We start from the raw sequence: 13,970 nt of genomic DNA, 5'->3' as shown, positions 1-13,970 counted from the left end.
ACTGGCCCTATAGGAAACACAGTAGAGTGCAAGAGTGCCTGTTTCTCAAAAGCGGAGTGTTTTTCTTGTTAGGCCAACTAGGGTTCAATACAACTTCCTAAACGGAGTTGAATCACATACAGTTTCAAGTTCTAGCATTAAGTGTTAATTCAGGGTAAGAACACCACTATTGTGCTATTCTGGCGATACACAGTGCAAATATTTGCACTCTCGTCTTTTCCCAGCAAATACAGTGTATTGGACTGAAGAGAAGCTCCTGTTTTACTTAGTTTCAAATACTGAGTTTAACTAGATATGCCCCGTTTGTGGAGGAAGCCCAGTTCTTTCCTTTTGAGCTAGCTCACTATACTGGCCCTACTGGAAACATATTAGACTGCAAGAATGCACTTTCTTCAAAAGCAGAGTATTTTTCTTGTATGGCAAACTAGGGTTCAATTAAACTTCCTAAACGGAGTTGAATCACATTCAGTTTCAAGTTCTAGCATTAAGTGTTAATTCAGGGTAAGAACACCACTATTGTGCTGTTCTGGCCATACACAGTGAAAATATTTGCACTCGCGTCTGTTGCCAGCAAATACAGTGTATTGGACTGAAGAGAAGCCTCTGTTTTACTTAGTATCCAAAACTGAGTTGAACTAGATATGCCCCGTTTGTTTAGGAGGCACAGTTCTTTTGTTCTGAGCTAGCTCACTGTACTGGCCCTATAGGAAACACAGTAGAGTGCAAGAGTGCCTGTTTCTCAAAAGCGGAGTGTTTTTCTTGTAAGGCCAACTAGGGTTCAATACAACTTCCCAAATGGAGTTGAATCACATTCAGTTTCAACTTCTAGCATTAAGTGTTAATTCAGGGTAAGAACACCACTATTGTGCTATTCTGACCACACACAGTGCAAATAGCACTCGCGTCTCTTCCCAGCAAATACAGTGTATTGGACTGAAGAGAAGACCCTGTTTTACTAAGATTCCAAGACTGAGTTGAACTAGATATGCCCCGTTTGTGTAGGAAGCACAGTTCTTTTTTTCTGAGCTAGCACACTGTACTGGCCCTATAGGAAACACAGTAGAGTGCAAGAGTGCCTGTTTCTCAAAAGCAGAGTGTTTTTCTTGTAAGGCCAACTAGGGTTCAATACAAGTTCCTAAACGGAATTGAATCACATTCAGTTTCAAGTTCTAGCATTAAGTGTTAATTCAGGGTAAGAACACCACTATTGTGCTATTCTGACCATACACAGTGCAAATAGCACTCGCGTCTGTTCCCAGCAAATACAGTGTATTGGACTGAAGAGAAGCTCCTGTTTTACTTAGTTTCCAATACTGAGTTGAACTAGATATGCCCCGTTTGTGTAGGAAGCACAGTTCTTTTGTTCTGAGCTGGCTCACTGTACTGGCCCTATAGGAAACACAGTAGAGTGCAAGAGTGCCTGTTTCTCAAAAGCAGAGTGTTTTTCTTGTAAGGCCAACTAGGGTTCAATACAACTTCCTAAACGGAGTTGAATCACATTCAGTTTCAAGTTCTAGCATTAAGTGTTAATTCAGGGAAAGAACACCACTATTGTGCTATTCTGGCCATACACAGTGTAAATAGCACTCGCGTCTGTTCCCAGCATATACAGTGTATTGGACTGAGGAGAAGCTCCTGTTTTACTTAGTTTCCAATACTGAGTTGAACTAGATATGCCCCGTTTGTGTAGGAGGCACAGTTCGTTTGTTCTGAGGTAGCTCACTGTACTGGCCCTATAGGAAACACAGTAGAGTGCAAGAGTGCCTGTTTCTCAAAAGCAGAGTGTTTTTCTTGTAAGGCCGACTGGGGTTCAATACAACTTCCTAAACGGAGTTGATTCGCATTGAGTTTCAAGTTCTAGCATTAAGTGTTAATTCAGGGTAAGAACACCACTATTGTGCTATTCTGGCCATAAACAATGCAAATAGCACTCGCTTCTGTTCCCAGCAAATACAGTGTATTGGACTGAAGAGAAGCTCCTGTTTTACTTAGTTTCCAATACTGAGTTGAACTAGATATGCCCCGTTTGTGTAGGAAGCACAGTTCTCTTGTTCTGAGCTAGCTCACTGTACTGGCCCTATAGGAAACACATTAGAGTGCAAGAGTGCCTGTTTCTCAAAAACAGAGTGTTTTTCTTGTTAGGACAACTAGGGTTCAATACAACTTCCTAAACGGAGTTGAATCACATTCAGTTTCAAGTTCTAGCATTAATTGTTAATTCAGGGTAAGAACACCACTATTGTGCTATTCTGACCATACACAGTGCAAATAGCACTCGAGTCTGTTCCAAGCAAATACAGTGTATTGGACTGAAGAGAAGCTCCTGTTTTACTTAGTTTCCAAAACTGAGTTGAACTAGATATGCCCCGTTTGTGTATGAGGCACAGTTCTTTTGTTCTGAGCTAGCTCACTCTACTGGCCCTATATGAAACACAGTAGAGTGCAAGAGTGCCTGTTTCTCAAAAACAGAGTGTTTTTCTTGTTAGGCCAACTAGGGTTCAATACAACTTCCTAAACGGAGTTGAATCACATTCAGTTTCAAGTTCTAGCATTAAGTTTTAATTCAGGGTAAGAACACCACTATTGTGCTATTCTGACCATACCCAGTGAAAATATTTGCACTCGCGTCTTTTCCCAGCAAATACAGTGTATTGGACTGAAGAGAAGCTCCTGTTTTACTTAGTTTTCAATACTGAGTTGAACTAGATATGCCCCGTTTGTTTAGGAGGCACAGTTCTTTTGTTCTGAGCTAGCTCACTGTACTGGCCCTATAGGAAACACATTAGAGTGCAAGAGTGCTTGTTTCTCAAAAGCGGAGTGTTTTTCCTGTAAGGCCAACTAGGGTTCAATACAACGTCCCAAATGGAGTAGAATCACATTCAGTTTCAACTTCTAGCATTAAGTGTTAATTCAGGGTTAGAACACCACTATTGTTCTATTCTGACCATACACAGTGCAAATAGCACTCGCGTCTGTTCCCAGCAAATGCAGTGTATTGGACTGAAGAGAAGCTCCTGTTTTACTTAGTTTCCAAAACTGAGTTGAACTAGATATGCCCCGTTTGTGTAGGAAGCACAGTTCTTTTTTTCTGAGCTAGCTCACTGTACTGGCCCTATAGGAAACACAGTAGAGTGCAAGAGTGCCTGTTTCTCAAAAGCAGAGTGTTTTTCTTGTAAGGCCAACTAGTGTTCAATACAACTTCCTAAACGGAGTTTAATCACATTCAGTTTCAAGTTCTAGCATTAAGTGTTAATTCAGGGTAAGAACACCACTATTGTGCTATTCTGACCATACACAGTGCAAATAGCACTCGCGTCTGTTCCCAGCAAATACAGTGTATTGGACTGAAGAGAAGCTCCTGTTTTACTTAATTTCCAATACTGAGTTGAACTAGATATGCCCCGTTTGTGTAGGAGGCACAGTTCTTTTGTTCTGAGCTAGCTCACTGTACTGGCCTATAGGAAACACATTAGAGTGCAAGAGTGCCTGTTTCTCAAAAGCGGAGTGTTTTTCTTGTTAGGCCAACTAGGGTTCAATACAACTTCCTAAATGGAGTTGAATCACATTCAGTTTCAAGTTATAGCATTAAGTGTTAATTCAGGGTAAGAACACCACTATTGTGCTATTCTGGCCATACACAGTGCAAATATTTGCACTCTCGTCAATTCCCAGCAAATACAGTGTATTGGACTGAAGAGAAGCTCCTGTTTTACTTAGTTTCAAATACTGAGTTTAACTAGATATGCCCCGTTTGTGGAGGAAGCCCAGTTCTTTCCTTTTGAGCTAGCTCACTATACTGGCCCTACTGGAAACATATTAGACTGCAAGAATGCACTTTCTTCAAAAGCAGAGTATTTTTCTTGTATGGCAAACTAGGGTTCAATTAAACTTCCTAAACTGAGTTGAATCACATTCAGTTTCAAGTTCTAGCATTAAGTGTTAATTCAGGGTAAGAACACCACTATTGTGCTGTTCTGGCCATACACAGTGAAAATATTTGCACTCGCGTCTGTTGCCAGCAAATACAGTGTATTGGACTGAAGAGAAGCCTCTGTTTTACTTAGTTTCCAAAACTGAGTTGAACTAGATATGCCCCGTTTGTTTAGGAGGCACAGTTCTTTTGTTCTGAGCTAGCTCACTGTACTGGCCCTATAGGAAACACAGTAGAGTGCAAGAGTGCCTGTTTCTCAAAAGCGGAGTGTTTTTCTTGTAAGGCCAACTAGGGTTCAATACAACTTCCCAAATGGAGTTGAATCACATTCAGTTTCAACTTCTAGCATTAAGTGTTAATTCAGGGTAAGAACACCACTATTGTGCTATTCTGACCACACACAGTGCAAATAGCACTCGCGTCTCTTCCCAGCAAATACAGTGTATTGGACTGAAGAGAAGACCCTGTTTTACTAAGATTCCAAGACTGAGTTGAACTAGATATGCCCCGTTTGTGTAGGAAGCACAGTTCTTTTTTTCTGAGCTAGCACACTGTACTGGCCCTATAGGAAACACAGTAGAGTGCAAGAGTGCCTGTTTCTCAAAAGCAGAGTGTTTTTCTTGTAAGGCCAACTAGGGTTCAATACAAGTTCCTAAACGGAATTGAATCACATTCAGTTTCAAGTTCTAGCATTAAGTGTTAATTCAGGGTAAGAACACCACTATTGTGCTATTCTGACCATACACAGTGCAAATAGCACTCGCGTCTGTTCCCAGCAAATACAGTGTATTGGACTGAAGAGAAGCTCCTGTTTTACTTAGTTTCCAATACTGAGTTGAACTAGATATGCCCCGTTTGTGTAGGAAGCACAGTTCTTTTGTTCTGAGCTGGCTCACTGTACTGGCCCTATAGGAAACACAGTAGAATGCAAGAGTGCCTGTTTCTCAAAAGCAGAGTGTTTTTCTTGTAAGGCCAACTAGGGTTCAATACAACTTCCTAAACGGAGTTGAATCACATTCAGTTTCAAGTTCTAGCATTAAGTGTTAATTCAGGGAAAGAACACCACTATTGTGCTATTCTGGCCATACACAGTGCAAATAGCACTCGCGTCTGTTCCCAGCATATACAGTGTATTGGACTGAAGAGAAGCTCCTGTTTTACTTAGTTTCCAATACTGAGTTGAACTAGATATGCCCCGTTTGTGTAGGAGGCACAGTTCGTTTGTTCTGAGCTAGCTCACTGTACTGGCACTATAAGAAACACAGCAGAGTGCAAGAGTTCCTGTTTCTCAAAAGCAGAGTGTTTTTCTTGTAAGGCCGACTGGGGTTCAATACAACTTCCTAAACGGAGTTGATTCGCATTGAGTTTCAAGTTCTAGCATTAAGTGTTAATTCAGGGTAAGAACACAACTATTGTGCTATTCTGGCCATAAACAGTACAAATAGCACTCGCGTCTGTTCCCAGCAAATACAGTGTATTGGACTGAAGAGAAGCTCCTGTTTTACTTAGTTTCCAATACTGAGTTGAACTAGATATGCCCCGTTTGTGTAGGAAGCACAGTTCTCTTGTTCTGAGCTAGCTCACTGTACTGGCCCTATAGGAAACACAGCAGAGTGCAAGAGTGCCTGTTTCTCAAAAGCGGAGTGTTTTTCTTGTAAGGCCAACTAGGGTTCAATACAACTTCCCAAATGGAGTTGAATCACATTCAGTTTCAACTTCTAGCATTAAGTGTTAATTCAGGGAAAGAACACCACTATTGTGCTATTCTGGCCATACACAGTGTAAATAGCACTCGCGTCTGTTCCCAGCATATACAGTGTATTGGACTGAAGAGAAGCTCCTGTTTTACTTAGTTTCCAATACTGAGTTGAACTAGATATGCCCCGTTTGTGTAGGAGGCACAGTTCGTTTGTTCTGAGTTAGCTCACTGTACTGGCCCTATAGGAAACACAGTAGAGTGCAAGAGTGCCTGTTTCTCAAAAGCAGAGTGTTTTTCTTGTAAGGCCGACTGGGGTTCAATACAACTTCCTAAACGGAGTTGATTCGCATTGAGTTTCAAGTTCTAGCATTAAGTGTTAATTCAGGGTAAGAACACCACTATTGTGCTATTCTGGCCATAAACAGTACAAATAGCACTCGCGTCTGTTCCCAGCAAATACAGTGTATTGGACTGAAGAGAAGCTCCTGTTTTACTTAGTTTCCAATACTGAGTTGAACTAGATATGCCCCGTTTGTGTAGGAAGCACAGTTCTCTTGTTCTGAGCTAGCTACTGTACTGGCCCTATAGGAAACACAGCAGAGTGCAAGAGTGCCTGTTTCTCAAAAGCAGAGTGTTTTTCTTGTAAGGCCGACTGGGGTTCAATACAACTTCCTAAACGGTGTTGATTCGCATTGAGTTTCAAGTTCTAGCATTAAGCGTTAATTCAGGGTAAGAACATCACTATTGTGCTATTCTGGCCATAAACAGTGCAAATAGCACTCGCGTCTGTTCCCAGCAAATACAGTGTATTGGACTGAAGAGAAGCTCCTGTTTAACTTAGTTTCCAATCCTGAGTTGAACTAGATATGCCCCGTTTGTGTAGGAAGCACAGTTCTCTTGTTCTGAGCTAGCTCACTGTACTGGCCCTATAGGAAACACAGTAGAGTGCAAGAGTGACTGTTTCTCAAAAGCAGAGTGTTTTTATTGTAAGGCCGACTGGGGTTCAATACAACTTCCTAAACGGAGTTGAATCGCTTTGAGTTTCAAGTTCTAGCATTAAGTGTTAATTCAGGGTAAGAACACCACTATTGTGCTATTCTGGCCATAAACAATGCAAATAGCACTCGCTTCTGTTCCCAGCAAATACAGTGTATTGGACTGAAGAGAAGCTCCTGTTTTACTTAGTTTCCAATACTGAGTTGAACTAGATATGCCCCGTTTGTGTAGGAAGCACAGTTCTCTTGTTCTGAGCTAGCTCACTGTACTGGCCCTATAGGAAACACATTAGAGTGCAAGAGTGCCTGTTTCTCAAAAACAGAGTGTTTTTCTTGTTAGGACAACTAGGGTTCAATACAACTTCCTAAACGGAGTTGAATCACATTCAGTTTCAAGTTCTAGCATTAATTGTTAATTCAGGGTAAGAACACCACTATTGTGCTATTCTGACCATACACAGTGCAAATAGCACTCGAGTCTGTTCCAAGCAAATACAGTGTATTGGACTGAAGAGAAGCTCCTGTTTTACTTAGTTTCCAAAACTGAGTTGAACTAGATATGCCCCGTTTGTGTATGAGGCACAGTTCTTTTGTTCTGAGCTAGCTCACTCTACTGGCCCTATATGAAACACAGTAGAGTGCAAGAGTGCCTGTTTCTCAAAAACAGAGTGTTTTTCTTGTTAGGCCAACTAGGGTTCAATACAACTTCCTAAACGGAGTTGAATCACATTCAGTTTCAAGTTCTAGCATTAAGTTTTAATTCAGGGTAAGAACACCACTATTGTGCTATTCTGACCATACCCAGTGAAAATATTTGCACTCGCGTCTTTTCCCAGCAAATACAGTGTATTGGACTGAAGAGAAGCTCCTGTTTTACTTAGTTTTCAATACTGAGTTGAACTAGATATGCCCCGTTTGTTTAGGAGGCACAGTTCTTTTGTTCTGAGCTAGCTCACTGTACTGGCCCTATAGGAAACACAGTAGAGTGCAAGAGTGCTTGTTTCTCAAAAGCGGAGTGTTTTTCCTGTAAGGCCAACTAGGGTTCAATACAACGTCCCAAATGGAGTAGAATCACATTCAGTTTCAACTTCTAGCATTAAGTGTTAATTCAGGGTTAGAACACCACTATTGTTCTATTCTGACCATACACAGTGCAAATAGCACTCGCGTCTGTTCCCAGCAAATGCAGTGTATTGGACTGAAGAGAAGCTCCTGTTTTACTTAGTTTCCAAAACTGAGTTGAACTAGATATGCCCCGTTTGTGTAGGAAGCACAGTTCTTTTTTTCTGAGCTAGCTCACTGTACTGGCCCTATAGGAAACACAGTAGAGTGCAAGAGTGCCTGTTTCTCAAAAGCAGAGTGTTTTTCTTGTAAGGCCAACTAGTGTTCAATACAACTTCCTAAACGGAGTTTAATCACATTCAGTTTCAAGTTCTAGCATTAAGTGTTAATTCAGGGTAAGAACACCACTATTGTGCTATTCTGACCATACACAGTGCAAATAGCACTCGCGTCTGTTCCCAGCAAATACAGTGTATTGGACTGAAGAGAAGCTCCTGTTTTACTTAATTTCCAATACTGAGTTGAACTAGATATGCCCCGTTTGTGTAGGAGGCACAGTTCTTTTGTTCTGAGCTAGCTCACTGTACTGGCCTATAGGAAACACATTAGAGTGCAAGAGTGCCTGTTTCTCAAAAGCGGAGTGTTTTTCTTGTTAGGCCAACTAGGGTTCAATACAACTTCCTAAACGGAGTTGAATCACATTCAGTTTCAAGTTCTAGCATTAAGTGTTAATTCAGGGTAAGAACACCACTATTGTGCTATTCTGGCCATACACAGTGCAAATATTTGCACTCTCGTCAATTCCCAGCAAATACAGTGTATTGGACTGAAGAGAAGCTCCTGTTTTACTTAGTTTCAAATACTGAGTTTAACTAGATATGCCCCGTTTGTGGAGGAAGCCCAGTTCTTTCCTTTTGAGCTAGCTCACTATACTGGCCCTACTGGAAACATATTAGACTGCAAGAATGCACTTTCTTCAAAAGCAGAGTATTTTTCTTGTATGGCAAACTAGGGTTCAATTAAACTTCCTAAACTGAGTTGAATCACATTCAGTTTCAAGTTCTAGCATTAAGTGTTAATTCAGGGTAAGAACACCACTATTGTGCTGTTCTGGCCATACACAGTGAAAATATTTGCACTCGCGTCTGTTGCCAGCAAATACAGTGTATTGGACTGAAGAGAAGCCTCTGTTTTACTTAGTTTCCAAAACTGAGTTGAACTAGATATGCCCCGTTTGTTTAGGAGGCACAGTTCTTTTGTTCTGAGCTAGCTCACTGTACTGGCCCTATAGGAAACACAGTAGAGTGCAAGAGTGCCTGTTTCTCAAAAGCGGAGTGTTTTTCTTGTAAGGCCAACTAGGGTTCAATACAACTTCCCAAATGGAGTTGAATCTCATTCAGTTTCAACTTCTAGCATTAAGTGTTAATTCAGGTTAAGAACACCACTATTGTGCTATTCTGACCACACACAGTGCAAATAGCACTCGCGTCTGTTCCCAGCAAATACAGTGTATTGGACTGAAGAGAAGACCCTGTTTTACTAAGATTCCAAGACTGAGTTGAACTAGATATGCCCCGTTTGTGTAGGAAGCACAGTTCTTTTGTTCTGAGCTGGCTCACTGTACTGGCCCTATAGGAAACACAGTAGAATGCAAGAGTGCCTGTTTCTCAAAAGCAGAGTGTTTTTCTTGTAAGGCCAACTAGGGTTCAATACAACTTCCTAAACGGAGTTGAATCACATTCAGTTTCAAGTTCTAGCATTAAGTGTTAATTCAGGGAAAGAACACCACTATTGTGCTATTCTGGCCATACACAGTGCAAATAGCACTCGCGTCTGTTCCCAGCATATACAGTGTATTGGACTGAAGAGAAGCTCCTGTTTTACTTAGTTTCCAATACTGAGTTGAACTAGATATGCCCCGTTTGTGTAGGAGGCACAGTTCGTTTGTTCTGAGCTAGCTCACTGTACTGGCACTATAAGAAACACAGCAGAGTGCAAGAGTTCCTGTTTCTCAAAAGCAGAGTGTTTTTCTTGTAAGGCCGACTGGGGTTCAATACAACTTCCTAAACGGAGTTGATTCGCATTGAGTTTCAAGTTCTAGCATTAAGTGTTAATTCAGGGTAAGAACACCACTATTGTGCTATTCTGGCCATAAACAGTACAAATAGCACTCGCGTCTGTTCCCAGCAAATACAGTGTATTGGACTGAAGAGAAGCTCCTGTTTTACTTAGTTTCCAATACTGAGTTGAACTAGATATGCCCCGTTTGTGTAGGAAGCACAGTTCTCTTGTTCTGAGCTAGCTCACTGTACTGGCCCTATAGGAAACACAGCAGAGTGCAAGAGTGCCTGTTTCTCAAAAGCGGAGTGTTTTTCTTGTAAGGCCAACTAGGGTTCAATACAACTTCCCAAATGGAGATGAATCACATTCAGTTTCAACCTCTAGCATTAAGTGTTAATTCAGTGTAAGAACACCACTATTGTGCTATTCTGACCACACACAGTGCAAATAGCACTCGCGTCTGTTCCCAGCAAATACAGTGTATTGGACTGAAGAAAAGCCCCTGTTTTACCAAGATTCCAAGACTGAGTTGAACTAGATATGCCCCGTTTGTGTAGGAAGAAGAGTTCTTTTTTTCTGAGCTAGCTCACTGTACTGGCCTATAGGAAACACAGTAGAGTGCAAGAGTGCCTGTTTCTCAAAAGCAGAGTGTTTTTCTTGTAAGGCCAACTAGGGTTCAATACAAGTTCCTAAACGGAGTTGAATCACATTCAGTTTCAAGTTCTAGCATTAAGTGTTAATTCAGGGTAAGAACACCACTATTGTGCTATTCTGGCCATAAACAGTGCAAATAGCACTCGCGTCTGTTCCCAGCAAATACAGTGTATTGGACTGAAGAGAAGCTCCTGTTTTACTTAGTTTCCAATACTGAGTGGAACTAGATATGCCCCGTTTGTGTAGGAAGCACAGTTCTCTTGTTCTGAGCTAGCTCACTGTACTGGCCCTATAGGAAACACAGTAGAGTGCAAGAGTGACTGTTTCTCAAAAGCAGAGTGTTTTTATTGTAAGGCCGACTGGGGTTCAATACAACTTCCTAAACGGAGTTGAATCGCTTTGAGTTTCAAGTTCTAGCATTAAGTGTTAATTCAGGGTAAGAACACCACTATTGTGCTATTCTGGCCATAAACAGTGCAAATAGCACTCGCGTCTGTTCCCAGCAAATACAGTGTATTGGACTGAAGAGAAGCTCCTGTTTTACTTAGTTTCCAATACTGAGTTGAACTAGATATGCCCCGTTTGTGTAGGAAGCACAGTTCTCTTGTTCTGAGCTAGCTCACTGTACTGGCCCTATAGGAAACACAGTAGAGTGCAAGAGTGCCTGTTTCTCAAAAGCAGAGTGTTTTTCTTGTAAGGCCGACTGGGGTTCAATACAACTTCCTAAACGGAATTGATACGCATTGAGTTTCAAGTTCTAGCATTAAGTGTTAATTCAGGGTAAGAACACCACTATTGTGCTGTTCTGGCCATACACAGTGAAAATATTTGCACTCGCGTCTGTTGCCAGCAAATACAGTGTATTGGACTGAAGAGAAGCCTCTGTTTTACTTAGTTTCCAAAACTGAGTTGAACTAGATATGCCCCGTTTGTTTAGGAGGCACAGTTCTTTTGTTCTGAGCTAGCTCACTGTACTGGCCCTATAGGAAACACAGTAGAGTGCAAGAGTGCCTGTTTCTCAAAAGCGGAGTGTTTTTTTGTAAGGCCAACTAGGGTTCAATACAACTTCCTAAACGGAGTTGAATCAAATTCAGTTTCAAGTTCTAGCATTAAGTGTTAATTCAGGGAAAGAACACCACTATTGTGCTATTCTGGCCATACACAGTGCAAATAGCACTCGCGTCTGTTCCCAGCATATACAGTGTATTGGACTGAAGAGAAGCTCCTGTTTTACTTAGTTTCCAATACTGAGTTGAACTAGATATGCCCCGTTTGTGTAGGAGGCACAGTTCGTTTGTTCTGAGCTAGCTCACTGTACTGGCCCTATAGGAAACACAGTAGAGTGCAAGAGTGCCTGTTTCTCAAAAGCAGAGTGTTTTTCTTGTAAGGCCGACTGGGGTTCAATACAACTTCCTAAACGGAGTTGATTCGCATTGAGTTTCAAGTTCTAGCATTAAGTGTTAATTCAGGGTAAGAACACCACTATTGTGCTATTCTGGCCATAAACAGTGCAAATAGCACTCGCGTCTGTTCCCAGCAAATACAGTGTATTGGACTGAAGAGAAGCTCCTGTTTTACTTAGTTTCCAATACTGAGTTGAACTAGATATGCCCCGTTTGTGTAGGAAGCACAGTTCTCTTGTTCTGAGCTAGCTCACTGTACTGGCCCTATAGGAAACACAGCAGAGTGCAAGAGTGCCTGTTTCTCAAAAGCAGAGTGTTTTTCTTGTAAGGCCAACTAGGGTTCAATACAAGTTCCTAAACGGAGTTGAATCACATTCAGTTTCAACTTCTAGCATTAAGTGTTAATTCAGGGTAAGAACACCACTATTGTGCTATTCTGACCATACACAGTGCAAATAGCACTCGCGTCTGTTCCCAGCAAATACAGTGTATTGGACTGAAGAGAAGCTCCTGTTTTACTTAGTTTCCAATACTGAGTTGAACTAGATATGCCCCGTTTGTGTAGGAAGCACAGTTCTTTTGTTCTGAGCTGGCTCACTGTACTGGCCCTATAGGAAACACAGTAGAGTGCAAGAGTGCCTGTTTCTCAAAAGCAGAGTGTTTTTCTTGTAAGGCCAACTAGGGTTCAATACAACTTCCTAAACGGAGTTGAATCACATTCAGTTTCAAGTTCTAGCATTAAGTGTTAATTCAGGGAAAGAACACCACTATTGTGCTATTCTGGCCATACACAGTGTAAATAGCACTCGCGTCTGTTCCCAGCATATACAGTGTATTGGACTGAAGAGAAGCTCCTGTTTTACTTAGTTTCCAATACTGAGTTGAACTAGATATGCCCCGTTTGTGTAGGAGGCACAGTTCGTTTGTTCTGAGCTAGCTCACTGTACTGGCCCTATAGGAAACACAGTAGAGTGCAAGAGTGCCTGTTTCTCAAAAGCAGAGTGTTTTTCTTGTAAGGCCGACTGGGGTTCAATACAACTTCCTAAACGGAGTTGATTCGCATTGAGTTTCAAGTTCTAGCATTAAGTGTTAATTCAGGGTAAGAACACCACTATTGTGCTATTCTGGCCATAAACAGTACAAATAGCACTCGCGTCTGTTCCCAGCAAATACAGTGTATTTGACTGAAGAGAAGCTCCTGTTTTACTTAGTTTCCAATACTGAGTTGAACTAGATATGCCCCGTTTGTGTAGGAAGCACAGTTCTCTTGTTCTGAGCTAGCTACTGTACTGGCCCTATAGGAAACACAGCAGAGTGCAAGAGTGCCTGTTTCTCAAAAGCAGAGTGTTTTTCTTGTAAGGCCGACTGGGGTTCAATACAACTTCCTAAACGGTGTTGATTCGCATTGAGTTTCAAGTTCTAGCATTAAGCGTTAATTCAGGGTAAGAACATCACTATTGTGCTATTCTGGCCATAAACAGTGCAAATAGCACTCGCGTCTGTTCCCAGCAAATACAGTGTATTGGACTGAAGAGAAGCTCCTGTTTTACTTAGTTTCCAATCCTGAGTTGAACTAGATATGCCCCGTTTGTGTAGGAAGCACAGTTCTCTTGTTCTGAGCTAGCCCACTGTACTGGCCCTATAGGAAACACAGTAGAGTGCAAGAGTGACTGTTTCTCAAAAGCAGAGTGTTTTTCTTGTAAGGCCGACTGGGGTTCAATACAACTTCCTAAACGGAGTTGAATCGCTTTGAGTTTCAAGTTCTAGCATTAAGTGTTAATTCAGGGTAAGAACACCACTATTGTGCTATTCTGGCCATAAACAATGCAAATAGCACTCGCTTCTGTTCCCAGCAAATACAGTGTATTGGACTGAAGAGAAGCTCCTGTTTTACTTAGTTTCCAATACTGAGTTGAACTAGATATGCCCCGTTTGTGTAGGAAGCACAGTTCTCTTGTTCTGAGCTAGCTCACTGTACTGGCCCTATAGGAAACACAGTAGAGTGCAAGAGTGCCTGTTTCTCAAAAGCAGAGTGTTTTTCTTGTAAGGCCGACTGGGGTTCAATACAACTTCCTAAACGGAGTTGATTCGCATTGAGTTTCAAGTTCTAGCATTAAGTGTTAATTCAGGGTAAGAACACCACTATTGTGCTATTCTGGCCATAA

This window comes from Peromyscus maniculatus, chromosome 16, assembly GCF_049852395.1.
Source record: "Peromyscus maniculatus bairdii isolate BWxNUB_F1_BW_parent chromosome 16, HU_Pman_BW_mat_3.1, whole genome shotgun sequence".
Taxonomy (NCBI): Eukaryota; Metazoa; Chordata; class Mammalia; order Rodentia; family Cricetidae; genus Peromyscus; species Peromyscus maniculatus.
The sequence above is the reverse complement of the archived record's forward strand: the minus strand, read 5'-3'. Positions refer to the sequence as shown.